General features: G+C 42.7%; 1 protein-coding gene across 1 annotated transcript in view; it reads right to left on the reverse strand.

Annotated features, from left to right (window-relative positions):
• LOC122792864 (kynurenine/alpha-aminoadipate aminotransferase, mitochondrial-like) overlaps positions 1-18,851 on the reverse strand; it is an 808,921-nt gene that overhangs the window by 379,472 nt on the left and 410,598 nt on the right. The gene's annotated exons all lie outside the window — the stretch shown is intronic.

Genomic DNA, 18,851 nt, shown 5'->3' on the forward strand with positions numbered 1-18,851 from the left:
ATTGTCCAAGACCAAGAATACAGCTTCCATGGGACCTGACAATATCCCTAGATGTGTTCTACATGAACTACAAAGTGAACTGGCACCACATCTGTGTACCCTGTTTAATCACAGCCTTACCTCAGGCTTTGTCCCTACTGAATGGTGCACTGCTACAGTCATCCCTCTCCATAAAGGGGGAGCGACTACAGAACCTGGAAATTATCGCCCCATTAACCTGACGAGTCTGATATGTACGGCTATAGAGCACATCATCATGGACCTAATTAAAAAGGATAAAGGGAATCTCCAAACTCTAGATCCCATGCAATTTGGTTTTCTGAAAGGCAGATCATGCCTGCTCAACTTAGTTGACTTCTTTGAGTCAGTCACCAGAGCTGTGGATGAGGGCAAGGCAGTTCATACAGCCTACCTCGATCTGGCCAAGGCCTTTGATACCATTCCCCAAGCAGGCATTATTGATAAACTCACAAAACTAGGCATCAACCCCTATATCACTAGGTGGGTTGCAAATTGGCTCACAGATAGAACCCGCAGTGTGAAAGTAGCCGACTCCAAGTCAGACTGCCGACCAGTCACGAGTGGAGTCCCACAGGGATTGGTCCTGGGTCCTCTCCTGTTTGGCATCTACTTCTCAGAAGTCCAGGCCAAAACAGAGGGACTCTGGCAACCCAAGTTTGCAGACAACTGCAAGCTGGGAGCCATTATTAACTCCCCAAGTGATGTAGACATCCTACAGAAAGGCCTCACTGAGACCAGTGACCGGTGTCGAAACCATGGCCTTAAGCTTAATGTCAAAAAATGTGTCATCAACCCCTTTGAGAAAAACTCAGTTCCCACTAATTACCACATCCATGGGAGCCCACTGACAGTGAAGGCTTTATACAAGATCTGGAGACACAGGTTGACAGCAACCTCTCCTTCGACTGCCACATTGCCACTGTGGTCAGAAGGTCCTTCTATGTGGCACATCTCATTACCAAGGGTTTTGCATCCAGGAAGAAAGAGGTCACCATCTCTCTCTACTCTTCCCTCATTAGGCCGATCATCCAGTATAATGCCCCATTTGGCATGTACCTCACTAGACACATGCAATAGCTGAAAATGTCAGAAAAGTAGCTCACGAATAGGCCTTAAACACATGTCCTACACGGACAGACTCAAAAAACTACAGCTATTCTCTGTCTCATATCGTCTACTAAGAGGCGATCTCTACCTGACTTACAAAGCCATGTCTGACCCAGCTCTGTTAGAAATGCTACATCTAAAGAAATCCCAATCCCTCCGCACCACACGCTCCAGAGACCTCAACCTCATTACCATAATGAACAGAACATGCTGGAGGGACCGGGTCATAACCCAGAGGCTGCCCATGTTCTGGAACAGACTTCCCATACATGTCAACCAGAGCAACTCACTGGTGCTCTTCAAGAGAAATCTTGATGAGTGGATGGGAAATAGAAAGTTCACCACGGGGATCAGTCTAGTGGCTCTACTTGATACAGGCACAGGGAAATTACGTATGGTGGACGATGCCAGGGCACTTCTATGGGCTAGGATTGTAAAGGCTCCAGGGCCATTAGCCTAGTACACACCTATGAACCTATAACATAACAGTATACTCAAAACACATTCACATACATATCTATGTATGTACATATAATGTATATATGTACAAATATTATTTAGACATACATAGTTCATATAAGCTTGACATTACCTAATATGTTACTATATTCTTGTTTTAACGGTCATGTTTTCTTTAACTGTCATACACTATTCTGTATATGTACATTTATTATTCTATGTATGTATATTTACTATTTTGTGATTAAACTGTCACAGCATTACTATTTTATGTATGCACGTATGAACACTTATTACGTCAATCTTGTACAGCTGCCTTCTACTCATTTTATAAAATGGAGCAGTACTCCCTGGGTCTCTGCTGAAAATGGACCCGTGCACACTTGGACTATCCTGGTAAACAAAAGCAATAAATAAATATACAGGGATGTAGCACTTACGAATGAATACACTCAATGCCATCTGACAAAATGGTTACGTAAAAGTGATGAAAACAGTGATGTCATTAAGCTAGTACACAAGGGCCGAGAAACAGCCTCAGTGGATGCAAAATGTACATATGAAAAATCAAATGACACCCCCTTACAGCCCCCCATGAGGAAGGCTTTGTCTCCTACACCCACTGCTAATTATATATACTAACTACACGATCGCACAAAGATGGAGTAAAAGCAAATCCCCCCAACCCCGTGAATTGTGCGATCTTGCGTACCTGTCAATAAGCTACTTAGATTATCATGTATGGTTGACTAAACAGCTGTCGACGAACCACACACTTGACATATCATAGCATACCCATATGTGTATGTATATATATATATATATATATATATATATATATATATATATACGCACACACTCACACACACACACACACACACATATATATATATATATATATATATATATATATATAGGGATCTAAGCTGAATCACCGAATTTACAGTTCAATGAAACCCACTTATCTCAGACCAGTTCTCCGAAAAGCAGATCAACCAAAACCACGGACTGCTGAAAATCTTGCCCTGTGAAAGGAACCACTTGGCCACCTTGAATAAACCCTAAACAGAGCAAAGTTAAGCCCACCCGCCTTACTTAACTATGCCAACTCCGAGATTGCACTACACTGATGACAGGGCAAAGTTCACCATGGTGGCCCAGTGGCTCCTTTCACAGGGAAAGGTTTTTGGCAGTCCGTGGTTGCGGCTGATCGGCTTTCTGATCTTGGGCATTGAACTGCAAATTTGGTAATTGAAAGTAGATCCACATACACACACACACACACGCACACACACACACACACACACACGCACACACATATATATTTCGTAAAAAATTGCTGGTGCATGCAAATGATCACGGTTCTCAGATTAAACCAACACACATCTAAAAGCAATCCAGCACCCAAAATGTAGGATCCAGTTCACCCCTAATGTAAACAATTCAGGGCAAAAATAAGCCAAACACATTAAATAATATGCTCAATCACCTTTACTGCAAAACGAACATCATTGCAGTTATCAAGAAAGCAACGATGTGGCAATACACAGACCGGTTTCGCCCCCTGGTATCATCAGTGTGAATTCACAATGAGCATATTATTTAATGTGTTTGGCTTATTTTTCCCTGAACTGTTTACATTAGGGGCAAACTAGATCCTACATTTTGGGTACTGGATTGCTTTTGGATGTGTGTGTATGTAAGTATGTATGTATGTATGTATACATATATATATATATATATATATATATATATATATATATATATATATGTAGATAGATCGATACTGATATATGGGATCACTACGGAATACCGAAATTCCACAATCCCGAAATTCTGAATCCCGAGGACCAGAATCTTGAGATTGCGGAATCATGAACGTAGTGAATAGGGATTGCCATACACTGCGGAACGGGAACTTTGCAGTTCACTCCACTGCATACACGTTAGAATAGTTTGTTGTATGTTTTATTTTATTTATTTATTTTTTTTTAAGTTTTGAGATTCCGCAATCTCGAGATTCTGGTCCTCAAGATTCAGAGTCTTGGGATAGTGAAATTTCGATATTCCATACTGATTCCATATATCTATATATATATATATATATATATAGATATAGACACACACACACACACACACACACATATGTATCTACACACAAATACACATATATATTATATATGTGTGTGTGATTAAGCGAAAGCAAACATAACGACAACACAAAACATGAACATAAATCAATGTAGCCAGCAACCAGTCACAAAAGAGGAAAAAGTACTGCAAACTGCTTTAATATATCATTATAAAGAAAGTAAGCAACACACAATTACAAGTCACCTAAAAATGCAATTGCAGTACAAGGAGATGTAAAAAACCACTGTTCTCATATTCCCTTCAGCAAGACATAATGTATTCTACCTGTTCCTCACGTAACCTGGCAGAAACATGGGGTAAAACAAGCTCCAGATGAAATCTGTAAATGTACATCCTCCACATGACTTTGCCATCTCACTACGGCAAACATTACAGAAGAGAAATCAGGTGCATGACATCCTAATAAACATTTAACCCTCGTATGCCAACCCTCAACAAAATTCTGTGTTTATGGTAAGCTTAAATGTTGAAGGGCAAACGCACTCCAAAGGGAAGGAGGATATAAGGATGGCATTCTAGTAGCAACAGCCAGGCGAACAGCAAATGGGCATTGATGTAACTCTACATAATTCACAAAGTCCACAGCAAATTCAGGCAAGTCAGACTTAAATACCACAAACACAGCTGGAATCTCGGGTATTGTTGACAAACTCAAGAGGTTCGGTACAAACCCGTATGTCACCCAGTGGACAGCCAACTGGCTGACAGACAGGACCCAGGAAGTTAGAAGTGGGGTGTCCACCTCTGCAAAGATGCCAGTCACAAGTGGAGTCCCTCAGGGATCAGTCCTTGGACTGCTCCTTTTTGGCATTTACTTCTCAGAAGATAAGGCCAATGTCAGTTGTCTCTGGCTGACTAAATTTGCAGATGATTGCAAATTAGGAGCTGTCATTGAATCTAGCAATGACACAAATGTTCTCCAGGAGGGGCTGACACACACAAACAACTGGTGTTAGAGCCATGGACTAAAACTAAATGCCAAGAAATGTACAATAGTATCCTTTGGGAAGTCATCCACCCCCTCATATACACCCATTGCTTTACTCTCCCCCCTGGCCAAAATCCTAGAAAAATGCATCCATACCCAAATGCTAAAATATCTCCTAGACAGCAACATCCTGTCACCTACTCAGCATGATTTCAGACCTGCCCATAGTACCACTACAGCCATCCTCTGCTTCACAGACACAGTAAACCATCTCAAAAATGAAGGCCTGCAGGTGTCACCTCTTTTTTTTACGTGTCCAAAGCATTTGACACAGTCTCACACCAAATCCTGCTAAACCAATATCACCTATCAAATTCCACTCTTACCTGGTTCCAAAGTTACTTAACTGACAGGTACCAAGCTGTGAAATGGGAAAATTCTCTCTCTCCTCAGCTGCCCATAACTATAGGAGTCCTACAGGGTTCTATCTTAGGACCACTACTATTCACAATCTTCACAAATTACCTCCATACCTCCACACAGCATGCATCTATCATTCAGTATGCAGATGACACTACCTTAATCTGTGCTGCACAAAACATTCCCACCCTCCTGTAAACAACTCAAGTAGCATTCTCTGATATTGAAAACTACCTAATCAAAGCCCAACTTATCCTCAATCCAAAGAAAACTCAGCTTATGATTATAACCAGTTCTAATAAAAACACTGATAACAGTGAATTCACTACCTACTCCACAAATGCTACTCCAATTGCTCCAGTAGCGCAGGTTAAGCTATTGGGAACAACCATAAACTCCCACCTAAAATTTGATAGTCATCTCAACTTAACTATTAAAAAAGTACATGCCAAACTGGGATCACTCTAACGCATCAAACCATTTCTTACCAACAACACAAGATCAGCCATTGCTCGCTTCCAACTTCTATCCACCCTACTCTATGCATCTCCCATTCTGACTAATCTCAACAAAACTGAACTAAGCAAAATGGAAGCCTTGAACTAAGCAAAATGGAAGCCTGCTATAACAGAATTGCCCGCTTTGCTGCAAATTGCTCATATAGAACTCATCAATGTACTGCTTTGAGACAGCTCCACTGGCTTGAACTGCCCAACCTCCTAACCTACAATCAGCTCTGCCTCTGTCATTCTATCTATTACCTCCCCAATAAGTGTCCTGCCCTCAAAAATCTAGTACAACATCACTCAGCCAAAAGGCTTCTTAGATCATCTAGCAAACTACTACTAGAAGTCACCAACAGCTACAATAGCTTTGGAGATGCACTATATAGTAGTTCATTGGCTAAAAAAGGAACTCTGTCCCCACTAGCATTCAAAACACATCATCCAAAGCCGCTTTTAAAAACCTCATCAGGCAACATCTCAAGCAAAGCTGGCAGTGCCATGATTGCTCCCCAGGATAGTGAAAGCAGATAAGGTACACATACTAAACCTAAAGTACTGACTGAAAACTATTCTCACAAACACTGGCTAATCTACAATGTATGTACTGTACCTGTGTACTATGTATGTATTCTACCTATGTTCCAAATTTCAGCTGTACACCACAAATCTATTAAGGACCTTTATTTTTAAATTAATATTTTTTTGTTTGTTCTCTCCACTGTAACTGCTGATGTGCTGCATACCACTGTAAAAACATGTCTTTTGTAATTTGTGTGTATACTGATCGTGTCTAAATGTATCTGTAATTTTTCTATGTGGAGCTTTTCTTCCCGGGCCTCTGCTGAAAAAGGGCCTTTTTGGCTCAGACACCCCCGGTTAACAAATGTAAAATAAATAAATAAAAATAAATAGACAACACACCCCTTAGAGCTGACCCAGTAGTCATCTAGCCTTTGATCATCACTTGAACACAGTGGTGAGGAAGTCATTCTATGTTGCGCAACTTATAAACAAAGGTATGGCATTCAAGTACAAGGAAGTCATTGTTCCACTGTATTCGGCATTCATCAGATCTATCATTGAGTACAATGCCCCCTTTGATATGTACCTAACCAGGCATATCCAACAACTGGAATGTCCCCAGAGGTTCCTCACAAAAAGACTACAGAACATAAGTAATATGTCCTATGCAGACTGCCTCAAGGCCCTATCTGTGTATTCTGTCTCCTACAGGGTTTTAAGGGGAGATCTATGCCTGGCATACAGGGCATTGTATGATCCCACTATGATGGACCTCCTGCATATCCACAAAACAAACAGCACCAGAATTACCCATTCTAAAGACTTAAACCTTGCATGTGATATAAACAGAACCTGATGGAGAGATAGGTATGTATCCCAGAGACTACCCAGTCTATGGAACAGGTTCCCCATCCATGTGAAGCAGAGTTCCTCCCTAACTCAATTCATGACAACTGGATGGGAAACTGGAAATGCATTCCTGATTTGGCACCTATGTCTCTAATGGACAAAGGTAACCTGTAAATAGTTCATCTCCCACACCCATGCTTACTTATCAAAGGTATTAGAACTTGTCAGAGATTTGGGATGCATGGCTAGGCTTAAAAAGGCCCTTGTGGTCATTAGCCTAGTAAACACCTATGAACCTATATGCATCTATATTACCTCTGATCTACTGTATCTACTTACACACACACACACACAAACTTATATATGTCATAGGAATCTTAGAAAGTTCAAGTATTCTGAGTCTTGTAAACCATTATGCCTTGCCAGTTTCTACCTTAGACTGTTCCTCCCCTCTCAAGGAGGGCGAGGACACTAAAGACCATGACTTTATGAGTACCCTTCCAATTACCCAAGTACTGCTTGAAGGAATATCTGCAGGGGGAGGTCTGTTCCAGTGGTGAAGGAGACAGTGAGTAACAAATCTCTCTCCACCTTGTTTTATTGCTCTGTTGAAGCAGGTTTACATCTATTTATTTGTTTATTTAACATTTGTTGACCGGGAAAGTCTGACTAGGACAGAGACTATTTTCAGTTGAGGCTCGGGGAGAAATGCTCCAGGCGCATGTCTTTGGAATGTGGCAGGAAACTGGAGTACCCGGGGGAAACCCATAAAAATGCAGGGAGGACATACAGACTCTGCGCAGAAGCCACCCCAGCTGAGAATCGAACCAAAGAACCTCTTGCTGTGAGGCAACAACATTAACTGCTACACCACTGTGCCACCCATTCTGATATTTTTGGGATTGTTTGATTTGATTTGCACTAATTCTACTAATGTTTCTGGGACTTCGAACTACTGCGGTACAGCCCAAATCAGTAATGCAGGACAGCCCAAATCAGCTTTCTTGGGACACTGCCATATGTCTTCTCCAAGTCTAAAAATTCTGGCTTGGACTCTTTCCTCATCTCTAGCTTTTTCTCAACTATCTGTCTCACTGCAATCACAGTTTAAGTTGTGCTGCACCTGATCTGAACTTGAACTGCTCATCTTCCTTCTTTCTTTCTACTACTCTGCATACTTATCAGTTACCCTCTTCAGAACATCGATATCTGTGCAGTAACTGAGACCTGGTTCAAGGCTCCAGAGAGCACCCCTGCAATACCAGGCTACAATTCTTACCGCACTTTTCGGCCACAAAACCAAGACCGAAACACTAAAGGTGGAGGAGTGTCCATATTCACCAAGGATATTTACACCTCCAGGCTAGTTGCCCAACACAATGCATCTGAAATTCTCCAGGTGCAACTAACACTAGGTAAGACTGCAATCCAAATTGCAGCTTGTTACAGATCCCCCACCATGCCCCAAGATTCTTACTACCTTTCTAAACATACTGGAAAATATTAAGATACAACCAAACACCCTAACACTGGGTGATTTCAACTACCCTGCCATTAATTGGGAAAACTACTCAGGTACCGACTCCTTTTCCCAAGGTTCTTGGAATTCATAAATTCCAACGCCCTGGATCAACTAATCCATTGTCCCACCAGGGGCTCCAGTATCCTAGACCTGGTCATTACCAACATGGGAGATAGATGTTCCACACCAGTGGTCACCCCCTCATTGATCAGGTCTGACCATAAGCAAATCACCTTTGACATCCACATCCCACCCCCCAGTAAGGAAACCTCCTTAAAAAACTTCTCCAAAGCCAACTTCATGCTACTGAAGTCAGAAGTGACAAACTTCACAACACCCACGCAGACAGGATCTGGAAGTTCGACTGCAGAATCCTACACTAAGGCACTGTACAAGCACATCCACTTGTGCATGAATCGTGCCATCCCAAATAGAACCAAGATGCTCTTCTCAAAAAAAAAGGAAGCCAATCTGGTGGTCCTCTGCTATAAACAAACTATACAACAGAAGGAAGAAACTGTTGAAGAAAAGAGGAAAACCCCAGGATGCAAAAAACTCCCTCACCAGCCTCAGTAAGAAGCTGAGATCCCTCATAAAATCCTCAAAAGCTAGTTACGAAAATAAAATTGCCAAAGATTCCAAAGACAACCACAAGGCGTTCTATAGTTATGTCAAGAATCTAAATGGCAATGCTCAGATCTGCTCACAACAGAATGGCATTAAATATACTGATCCCAAGGATATTGCCAATATCCTGGTAGATCGATTTAGTGCCAACTTCACCCTCCTCTCACCCCCTAAAGGGCCCATCTCAATACCAAAAGATTGCCAAATTCCGATAATCATGGCCACACAGGTAGAAACCGCACTCTCCAAAGCTAAGAATACAGCATCCATGGGACCAGATGACATCCCAGGCTGTGTACTACATGAACTACAAAATGAACTGGCACCTCACCTAAGTGTCATGTTTAATCATAGCCTCACCTGAGTGGCGCACAGCTACAGTTATCCCGCTCCACAAGGGAGGATTTGCCTTGGATCCCGGGAACTACCGTCCCATCAGTCTGACAAGCCTGATCTGCAAGGGCATGGAACGCATTATCATGGAACTTATAAACAAAGACATTGGCAACCTTCAAACACTGGACCCCATCCAGTTTGGGTTTGTGAAGGGCCGATCTTGTCTCCTGAATCTGATTGACTTTTTCGAATCAGACTCCAGAGCTGTGGACGAGGGTAAGGTGGTCCACACAGCCTATCTAGACCTCGCCAAGGCCTTCGACACCATCCCCACACTCTGGAATCATAGATGAACTTACTAAGCTGGGCATAAATCACTATGTCACTCGATGGGTTGCCAACTGGCTTACTGACAGAACCCAGACTGTAAAAATAGCCGACTCCAAATCCAGCTCCAGACAAGTGACAAGTGGAGTACCTCAGGGTTCAGTCCTGGGACCACTCGTGTTTGGCATCTACTTCTCTGAAGTACAGGCCAACACTAAGGGACTCTGGCTAACAAAGTTTGCAGATGACTGCAAACTGGGAGCCATTATTGAATCCCCAAATGATGTGGATATTCTACAAAAGGGCCTTACAGAAACAGATGCCTGGTGCCAGAGCCATGGGCTCAAGCTTAATGCCAAGAAATGTATAGTTATCTCCTTTGGAAAAAACATGTACCCATGAATTACCACATAGGTGGCAGGACACTAAACATCGAAAGTGTGATGAGAGACTTAGGGACACAGGTGGACAGTGGTCTCACTTTCGATAACCACATCGCCACAACAGTCAGGAAATCCTTCTATGTGGCACACCTCATCACTAAGGGCTTTTCATCCAGAAAAAAGGAGGTCATTGTCCCACTGTACTCATCCCTCATTAGACCCATTATAGAGTATAATGCCCAGTTTGGTATGTACCTCACAAGACATCTGCAACAGCTGGAAAGGCCACAGAAATACCTCACTAAACGAATCACAGGCCTAAAGCAGATGCCATATGCTGACTGTCTAAAAAAAAACTCCAGCTATACTCTGTGGCATATAGTCTACTCAGAGGCGATCTCTGCTTAACATACAAGGCCATGTCAAACCCTGAGCTGCTGGACATGCTCCACTTAAAGAAATCCCAATCCCTCAGAGCCACACACTCCCAGGGATCTAAACCTTGTCACCACAATGAACAAAACATGCTGGAGGGATAGGTGCCTGACCCAGAGACTCCCCATACTCTGGAATAGACTGCCCATACATGTCAAGCAGAGCGCCTCATTGGCCCTCTTCAAAAGGAACCTTGATGATTGGATGGGAGATAGGAAATTCACCCTGGGGATCATGTCAATCGCCCTGCTAGACAGGGGTCCAGAGAAGTAAATATTGTGGGAAGAAATATCCAGGGAATTGTTATGGCTAGGCTTGCATAGGCCCTAGGGCCGATAGCCTAGTACCAACCTATGAACCTATGAACATTTGTGGAGTGTGACAGGAGTTTGATAACCCCTAGACTGCTCACAGTTAAGAATATCTCCCCTTCGTTCTTGTACACTGGAACAAGAATGCTTGTCCTCCAGTCATCTGGGGTACGCCTTTCTCTCCATACTCCTATGAGTACCCTTAAGAAACATTTTCCTTAAAGTCACCTTATCTGAGCCTGCTGCTTTCCTTGACTTCATTTACCTTAGTGATATTCCTACTTATTCAAGGTGGGTTCTTCCTCTTTTATCGTAGGTTGTGTAGCACAGGTTCTGTGGTGTCTTCTTTATTTAAACGCTACTGACGTACTCCTTCCATCTGTCGTTGCTGGCATGCCTTACAAACTCTGTCTGATGGAGATCTTTACATTTCTGTATTTATTTGCGTTGCAACCTGCCAAATCAATTTCCCGTTCTTTCAGCCAGTTTGTTATCTATCTTACTACATACGAGTTGATTTTTAAAAATGTAGTTTTTTATGATGCTAGTAAGAGGAATTAAAAGTCCTTCGCTAGATCAAAATATGCATGTGTACTGCATGACCACCATCTAGAGCCTCCATAAGACTTTTGAAGAAATCTACCAGATAAAACTGACAGGCTCTACCCTTGACAAGACCAAACTATTGGGGAAGCAGTATAACAAGATTCCTGATATCACAATTTATGAGGTCAGTTCTATGTTCAAAAGCATTGCAGATGAGGCATGTAAGGTTAACTGGTTTGCAATTACCTGGGGCAGTTGTAAGGCCACTGCTACGAAGGGGTGCCATTGAAGGTCTTGTTTGATTAACACTTTCAGAAATGATATTTAGAGATAATGGTGGGGGGGGGGTGATTTTAGATATTTCTGGGATTTGAACAGACGTCTCAGGGATAAAGCTGGTACTAAATTTGTTTGTAAGTACACAAGTAATGACGGTTAAATCAGAATAGGAGGCACCATTCTGAATAATTTCTGAGTAGTGTAGGGTATTGGTTTAGATTTCTAAAACAGCTACAAACAAATTTAGAATTGCCATTTGCTTCAGAGGTGAGCTTAAGTTCATAAGCTCCTTTAGTACATCTGAAAATATAGGTTTTGGATTTTTTTAAATAATTTAAGGAACTTAGGAACAAACTAAGCAATCGATCACCAGGGCTATACAATGCCTAGCCATATGCACCTTTAAGCAGCCAAACTTAATTTTTTTCACCCTTTTCAAGTACTTAATAAATTAATCACCTTATAAATTCAGCAGGGCTATACATGGTAACATTAGTTTAAATCTTGTCTACCCGTCCAGTCATCAAGATTCCTAGAAACTAGGAATTTCTCTTTTTCATTCTTTTTTGTTTAATTTATTTATGGTGGTGAACCAACAGTGTGGTTCGTTTTTGAATTTTCATGACATATCTTACCACACGGTGTTAAAACTGTTTAATTTCATTTGTACTTAAGCACCGCTTTTGCACTCAGTTTGGCAGAGCTGCTAGTTTGGCGAATTAGCCAGAGACAGTACAGTTGTGTACACTTACCATAAATGTAGATGTTCGAGTGTATTCACTGTTGCGGTCATTACATTTGGGTAATCCTGCTGGCAGGTTGCCCTCAGTCGGCCTGAATTCCAAAGTCTTGGGTCCTCCATTGGTTGCTGTCACCCCTTCCCTGACGTCAGGTCGTCAGGGGTATAAAATAAGCAGCCAACACCATTTTCTTCAGTTTTTGTTGCCCCAGATGTCAGGAGCCCCCTAAAAGGGTAGGCAGCATTTATAAATATATAAAAATACATGCGCCAATATAAACTTTACCTTCATCTACAAGCAAATACACCACATAGGTCGTATAAATCAGAGAAGGAAAGATAAGTTCCAGCAGAAAAAAGGGGGATGGCGGGTGGGTAACCTGGACTGCAACAGTGAATACACTCAAACATCTACATTTATGGTAAGTGTACACAACTGTACTATGTTCTTCGTGTTTCACTGTTGCAGTCATTACATTTGGGTAGAGTCCCAAAGCTATGGTTGGGAGGCTGGAGCTAAATAGCATTAGGAGTGGCTATTAGGCCCTGCAGAACTGCAGTGGCAAAGCCTGCCCTGGATTTAGAGTAGAGTGGCAGATGATAGTGCTTTGTAAAGGTGTGCACTGAACTCCAAGTAGCAGCCTCTAAAATGTCTTTGGTTGGTACTCCCCTGAGGAAGGCTGCTGAAGTGGCTGCAACTCTGGTTGAATGTGGCCTAATGCCCTTAGGCACTGGCTTGCCATGCTGTGAATAGCAGAAACGAATGCAGTGGCATATCCACTTTGAAATAGTCTGCTTTGAGATAGCCTTTCCTTGTGATCCTGCAGCATATGCCACTAGTAATTGCTCTGTCTTCCTGAAACTTTTGGTTCTGTCCAAGTAGAATTTAAGCTGTCTGTGTACGTCTAAAGAATGCAGAATTCTCTCCCCCTTGTTCTGTGGATTTGGCTAAAAAGTTGGCAGATGAATAGTTTGGTTAAGAGCCACACTGGACACCACCTTAGGCATAAATGTTGGATTTGTCCTCAGAGAAACCCTGTCTGGATAAAAAGTGATAAAAGGTTCCACAGCCATGAGTGCCTGCAGCTCTGAAACTCGTCTTGCAGAAGTTATAGCTAGGAGCAGAGCTGTTTTCCAAGATAAAAACTATCAGCAGTAGCAGCTGGCACAAAAGGAGGCAGGGTGAGGTTTTCCAAGACATAGTTGAGGTCCCATGCAGGTATTGGTGATCTCCTTGGAGGCCTTACATTTTTGGCTCCTCTGAGGTACTGCCTTAATAAAGGATGAGAAAAGATTGGTGGCTCTGTATTGTAATGAGCCAAAATGGCAGAGGCATGAATTTTAATTGATGAAAAAGATAGGCCTTTGTCTAGCATCTCAGTTAAGTATTGCAAAATCTGAGGAATATTTGGTATAGCTGCATCAGTTCCTTGTGCCTGGTTCCAAGCACAGAATCTCTTCCCATTTTCCAGCATAAGATTTTCTAGTACTAGGCCTTCTGGCTTCCAAAATGACATCCATCACAGCTTTACTGAGAGGTGTGTTTTGTATGACTACATTATCCGCCATGCTGCCAGGTTTAAGGTCCTGAGATGGCTGTGCAGGATCTGATTGTTTTGCTGGGACAGTAGATGAGGTATTTGAGGTAAGGTCCAAGCTGGGCATTGAGACAAGTTCCTTAGGATTGGATACCAGTATTGGCGGGGCCAGTCTGGGGCAATCAGTATCATCTTTGGCTTCTCCTGACCTTTAGGAGTACCTTGGGGAGGAGAGGCAGTGGCGGAAAGGCATATACTGTTTTTCCAGCTGAAAGATAGGGTGTCCACTTTCCATGCTTGTCTGTGATAAGTCCTTGTGGAGAATCTTTTTAGTTGGTAGTTGTGAGGGGAGGTAAATAGATCTAAGTCCAGGCATCCCCATTTCCTTGTTATCATGCTGAAGACTTGTGGATCTGCCTGCCCATGAGGTTTCTGCTTAGTTCGTCTGCCAGAGTATTTTTCCTTTCCTGGCAGGATATGTGCCTGCAGATGCACTTGGTAAGTCAATGCTGTGTCCCACAAAGTCATGGCTAGTCTGCAAAGGGGGTAAGAATGTGTGCCCCCCTGCTTGTTTATATACCACATGACCGTGGTGTTATCTGTCTTTATCAGTAGTTGGCCCGGATGAAGTCGGTCCTTGAAGGCTGTCAGAGCATTTTGAACAGCTAGCATCTCTTTTGATTGATATGTACATACATTTGGTTTGAGGACCATGTGCCCTGAATGCATCTTCCTGCCATGTGGGCCCCCCAGGCATAATCTGATGCATCTGTTGTTAGTGTCTGCCTGGCTGGGGGTAATGTGAATGGCTGTCTCTTGTTCTGGTGACAAGCCTTCACCCACCATCTAAACTCCTGTTGCAGGCAGGGGATGAGAGTAATCATTGTTTCCAGGCTGTGGCAATGTTGAGTCCAAACACTTTTTAGGTACCACCGATGTTTCCTCATATGCAGTCTTGCATATGAAATTAGTACGATGCATGATGCCATGAAGCCCAAAGCCTGCAGAATTTTTCTTGCAGATAACTGCGCCTTTGTTGCCAACATTTTGAAATAGGTAGTCAGTTGCCTTTGTTTGTCTGGCGTGAGATAAGCCATCTGGGCAGTTGTATTTATGCTTGCACCCAGGAATATTATCTCTTGAGAGGGTACTAGTTTTGATTTCTTTTCGTTGACTGTGTACCCTAGGCATGTTAGAAGTCTTTTCACAAAAGCCAGATATCATAGAAGAATGTCCTTGTTCTCTGCTTGAATTAAACAGTCGTCCAAATAAGGATATATTTGTATTCCTCTTTGTCTGCAGAATGCAATTACTGGTGCCAGGCACTTTGTAAAGACCCTGGGCACAGTAGATAAGCCAAAGGGCAGTGCAGAGAATTGGTAATGCATTGTGCGAGCCTTGAATCTGAGGTATCTTCTGCATGATTGTCTGATTGGAACATGCAGGTATGCCTCTTTTAGGTCTAAAGTTACAAGCCAGGCATTCTTGCCCAGCATGGGCAGAAGCTGCTGCAAAGTCAGCATTTTGAATTTTGGTATATCCAGGAATGTGTTCAGAATAGATAGGTCCAGTATTGGTCTCTAGGCTTTGTCCTTTCTGGGTACCAAGAACAGTCGAGTAAAATCATTGTCCCTGCTCTTGCTCTGATACTTGTTGAATGGCCCCCACGGCCATGAGGGACGAGACTTGTGCCTCTGCCCATTGATTTTTTGGCAGATCTGGCCAACCGTTTGCCTTTGGCAGGGTATGGAAATGGAAATTGTAGCCTTGTGACACTATATTTAGAACCCACTTGTCCTGGGATATAATGTGGCAATTTTGAGAAAAAAGTGCTAATTTCCCCCCTAAGGGTGCTGCAAGGAGATAGTGCTTGGTGCAGGCAGGGGGAAGTCATTGGGACTGTTTCCTGTATGGTTGTGATTTGTCTTCTCAAACTTTGGAGGTAGAAACACCCCATTGCTTTGACCTGTATGAACCTTGCACATAGGATCTGCCTCTAGGGAGTCTGGATCTGCCCCTTTGAGGTCTGTCTGACACAGGAAAGGACCAATTCTTTGTAGGCCAATGTCTACTAAACCTAAGTGTCTGTACTTGTAAAAAATCTTTGACAGTTTGCATAGATTTAGCTTTGTCCTCCATTTTCTTTAACACCTCTTCTGCCTTAACACCAAACAAAGTATCATGCTGTAAAGGTGCATCTAATAATTTAACTTTGACATGATCAGGCAGATTTTGTTCCTTTAATCATGCATGCCTCCTAATTACAGAACCTGTAACTGCGGCCCTGCAGGAGGACTCCAAAGAATCAAAACCACATTGCAAAGTATGCTTTCCAACTTGTTCAGCTGCATGCAATAAATCCTGCATTTCCTTGTTTTCTGCACATTCAGAGTTTAACAACATTTTCTGTTTAAGCAATGCCATGACACGTTGCTGATATTTGAGCATATGAAACTGACAGTTTAAGGCCCTTATAGCAAAGGTAGCAGATGTGTAAACCTTTTTTCCCCATCTAAACAGTGCCCTAGAATCTCTGTTAGAGGGGGTAGGGTTTTTTGCAGCAGAAGCCTTAACTCCTTTGGGACCCTGTGAAATAGTTTCTGGGTCTGCAGCAGGGTTTTTAAAACGGAATTTATGAGAATCAGGAACCCTGTAGTATCTGTCAGGTTTAACAAGAGCTGGAGGTAAGGAGTCAGAGGTCAGACTAGACTCCGAAAACACATCTACAATGTCTAACACAGGTGGAATGGCTAGAGGTCTGTGTTGAGGTAGTAAAAGGAAGTCCCTGAGCCTCTTTTTAGATTCTGAAAAATCTTGGCTCTCCCAGTGGAAATGCTCCCTCATGGTGTGCAAGGTTTCCCCAAAAGAATAGTCCTCTGGAGGAGAAGATGAAGGTATAGATTCTTCAGCATCAGAATCCTCATAGAGGGTAAGAGAATATTCCTGATCAGAAGAGGCATCAGAAGAAATAGAAACCTGATCTGAAGATTCATAGTCTGTCTCTTGCCTAGGCCTCTTATCAGGAGGGGGTTGGGAACCCCTGATCAAGGTAATCAAGTCTTCGGCCATTTTGAGCATCTGTTTTTTGGGCATAGAGGCCTGACCACATGGCTCTTGAGTTTGTTTCTTTGCTTTAGAAGGTGCTTTAGTCTTTGCCTTTGAAGCTGAAGTTGTTTTAATGTAAAGATGTTTAGGTCTGAATACACCCTCAGAAGCCGGTGCCTGCTCAGCGGCTCCGGACCCATCTGAGGGAATAGTGCCCGAGGCTCCAATACCTTGAGTTTTCAGCGGCATAGCCGACTCCACGTGGGAGTCGGTAGTGGCCTGCGACTCTAAAGTAGCGGGCATCAGGGGCTGTGAAAGCGCCTCACTGAGAACCAGCGACTGGCTTAGGAGAAGCTTCGTCGTCGTTTTTGGGCCTCGGTTGTTTTTCTCTCTCCCTTTCTTTGTGTTTTTTGGGAACTCCGGTAGTCGGATGGCTATTCGACGACATTTCTGGATAATTAAACCGGCATCCAAAATAGTTTAAAGCAAAATTATACCGACGCTTAATAGTGCGTTGGTTAAATCTAGCACAAAACCGACAACCAGAAACATTATGATCAGGGCCTAGGCAAGGAATACATTAAGAATGAAAGTCCTTATGAGGTATTTGCTTTCCACAAGAAATACAATTATTTACTTTTTCTGACATCGGTCTGGAGCAAGAAAAAAGTTTCCCCAACGGGGTTCTTAGCTTTATTGGAGACTTCGGATCTGAAACTCGAACACGAAAGTTTCAGGAGTCGGCCGACCGGCACTTGCGAACTGCTTCTGCTTTGGGCACCGCGCAGCAAGAAAGACTGAAGAAAATGGCGTTGGCTGCTTATTTTATACCCCTGACGACCTGACGTCAGGGAAGGGGCGACAGCAACCGACGCAGGACCCAAGACTTTGGAATTCAGGCTGACTGAGGGCAACCTGCCAGCAAGATTACCCAAATGTAATGACTGCAAAAGTGAAACACGAAGAACATCTGGAATGATTCTAAACTAAATCAGAGGCATCCACTGTGGTCTATAAAAAATAAGTATAGTTACAGCTTGCATTGCACTTTTTGAAATGTATTCTGCTTTACTGCTGCTCCATTTTTTAGTGTTGTTGCTGCTTTGACTGTTATTTTCTGCACTCAGTAATCTTAGTACTGCTATATCTCACAGCATAGGTTAGATTTAGATTTGCTAAACCTAAGCTGTTTAGATATACTGAGCACTAAAATCAGCTATTCTACATTAAGAAGGCCCTTCTGCACCCTTGTGGCAGAAGTGTGCAGTCCAGGACACATCTGAGTTGGGGATTGTTGGTAAAAGGCTCAGTGTTGGGCTCTCCCATTGGCTAGTTAGTGTTACAACTGTTTAGTTTAGTTTATACTTAAGCACTGTGTTTGTGTGTAGTTGTGCATTGCGCAACAGGGTTTAGCGCTGATATGCACAGATGCAAACACTTAGAAACAAAATATTTTATTGATACCTGCTAGTGAACCCATCTTAACTCTATTGCCTCTCTGTAAGAAACGCAGTTGTGCATTGCCACCAGTGAGCAACCTAGCTGCACTTTCTAAAGCATTGATGTAGTCTTCCACAGTTAGATGGCCACAGGATAGCCACCCTTGTTGGTCTTACAAACAAATCTAGGTCCACCCTACCCATCCCTACAAGTCACTACAATATATGCCTATATATGCCTGCCATAATGGACAGACAGTTTTCCACCACTTCTCCAGCTAACCTGATTGACATAGACATCCTGAGGAAATGTAGCAATTGCCTCAAGTATACTGACAACCACTTGCTCCTAAGGCAA

Source organism: Protopterus annectens, chromosome 2.part0 (genome assembly GCF_019279795.1).
Source record: "Protopterus annectens isolate FY-2018-M chromosome 2.part0, PAN1.0, whole genome shotgun sequence".
NCBI classification, from domain to species: domain Eukaryota; kingdom Metazoa; phylum Chordata; order Ceratodontiformes; family Protopteridae; genus Protopterus; species Protopterus annectens.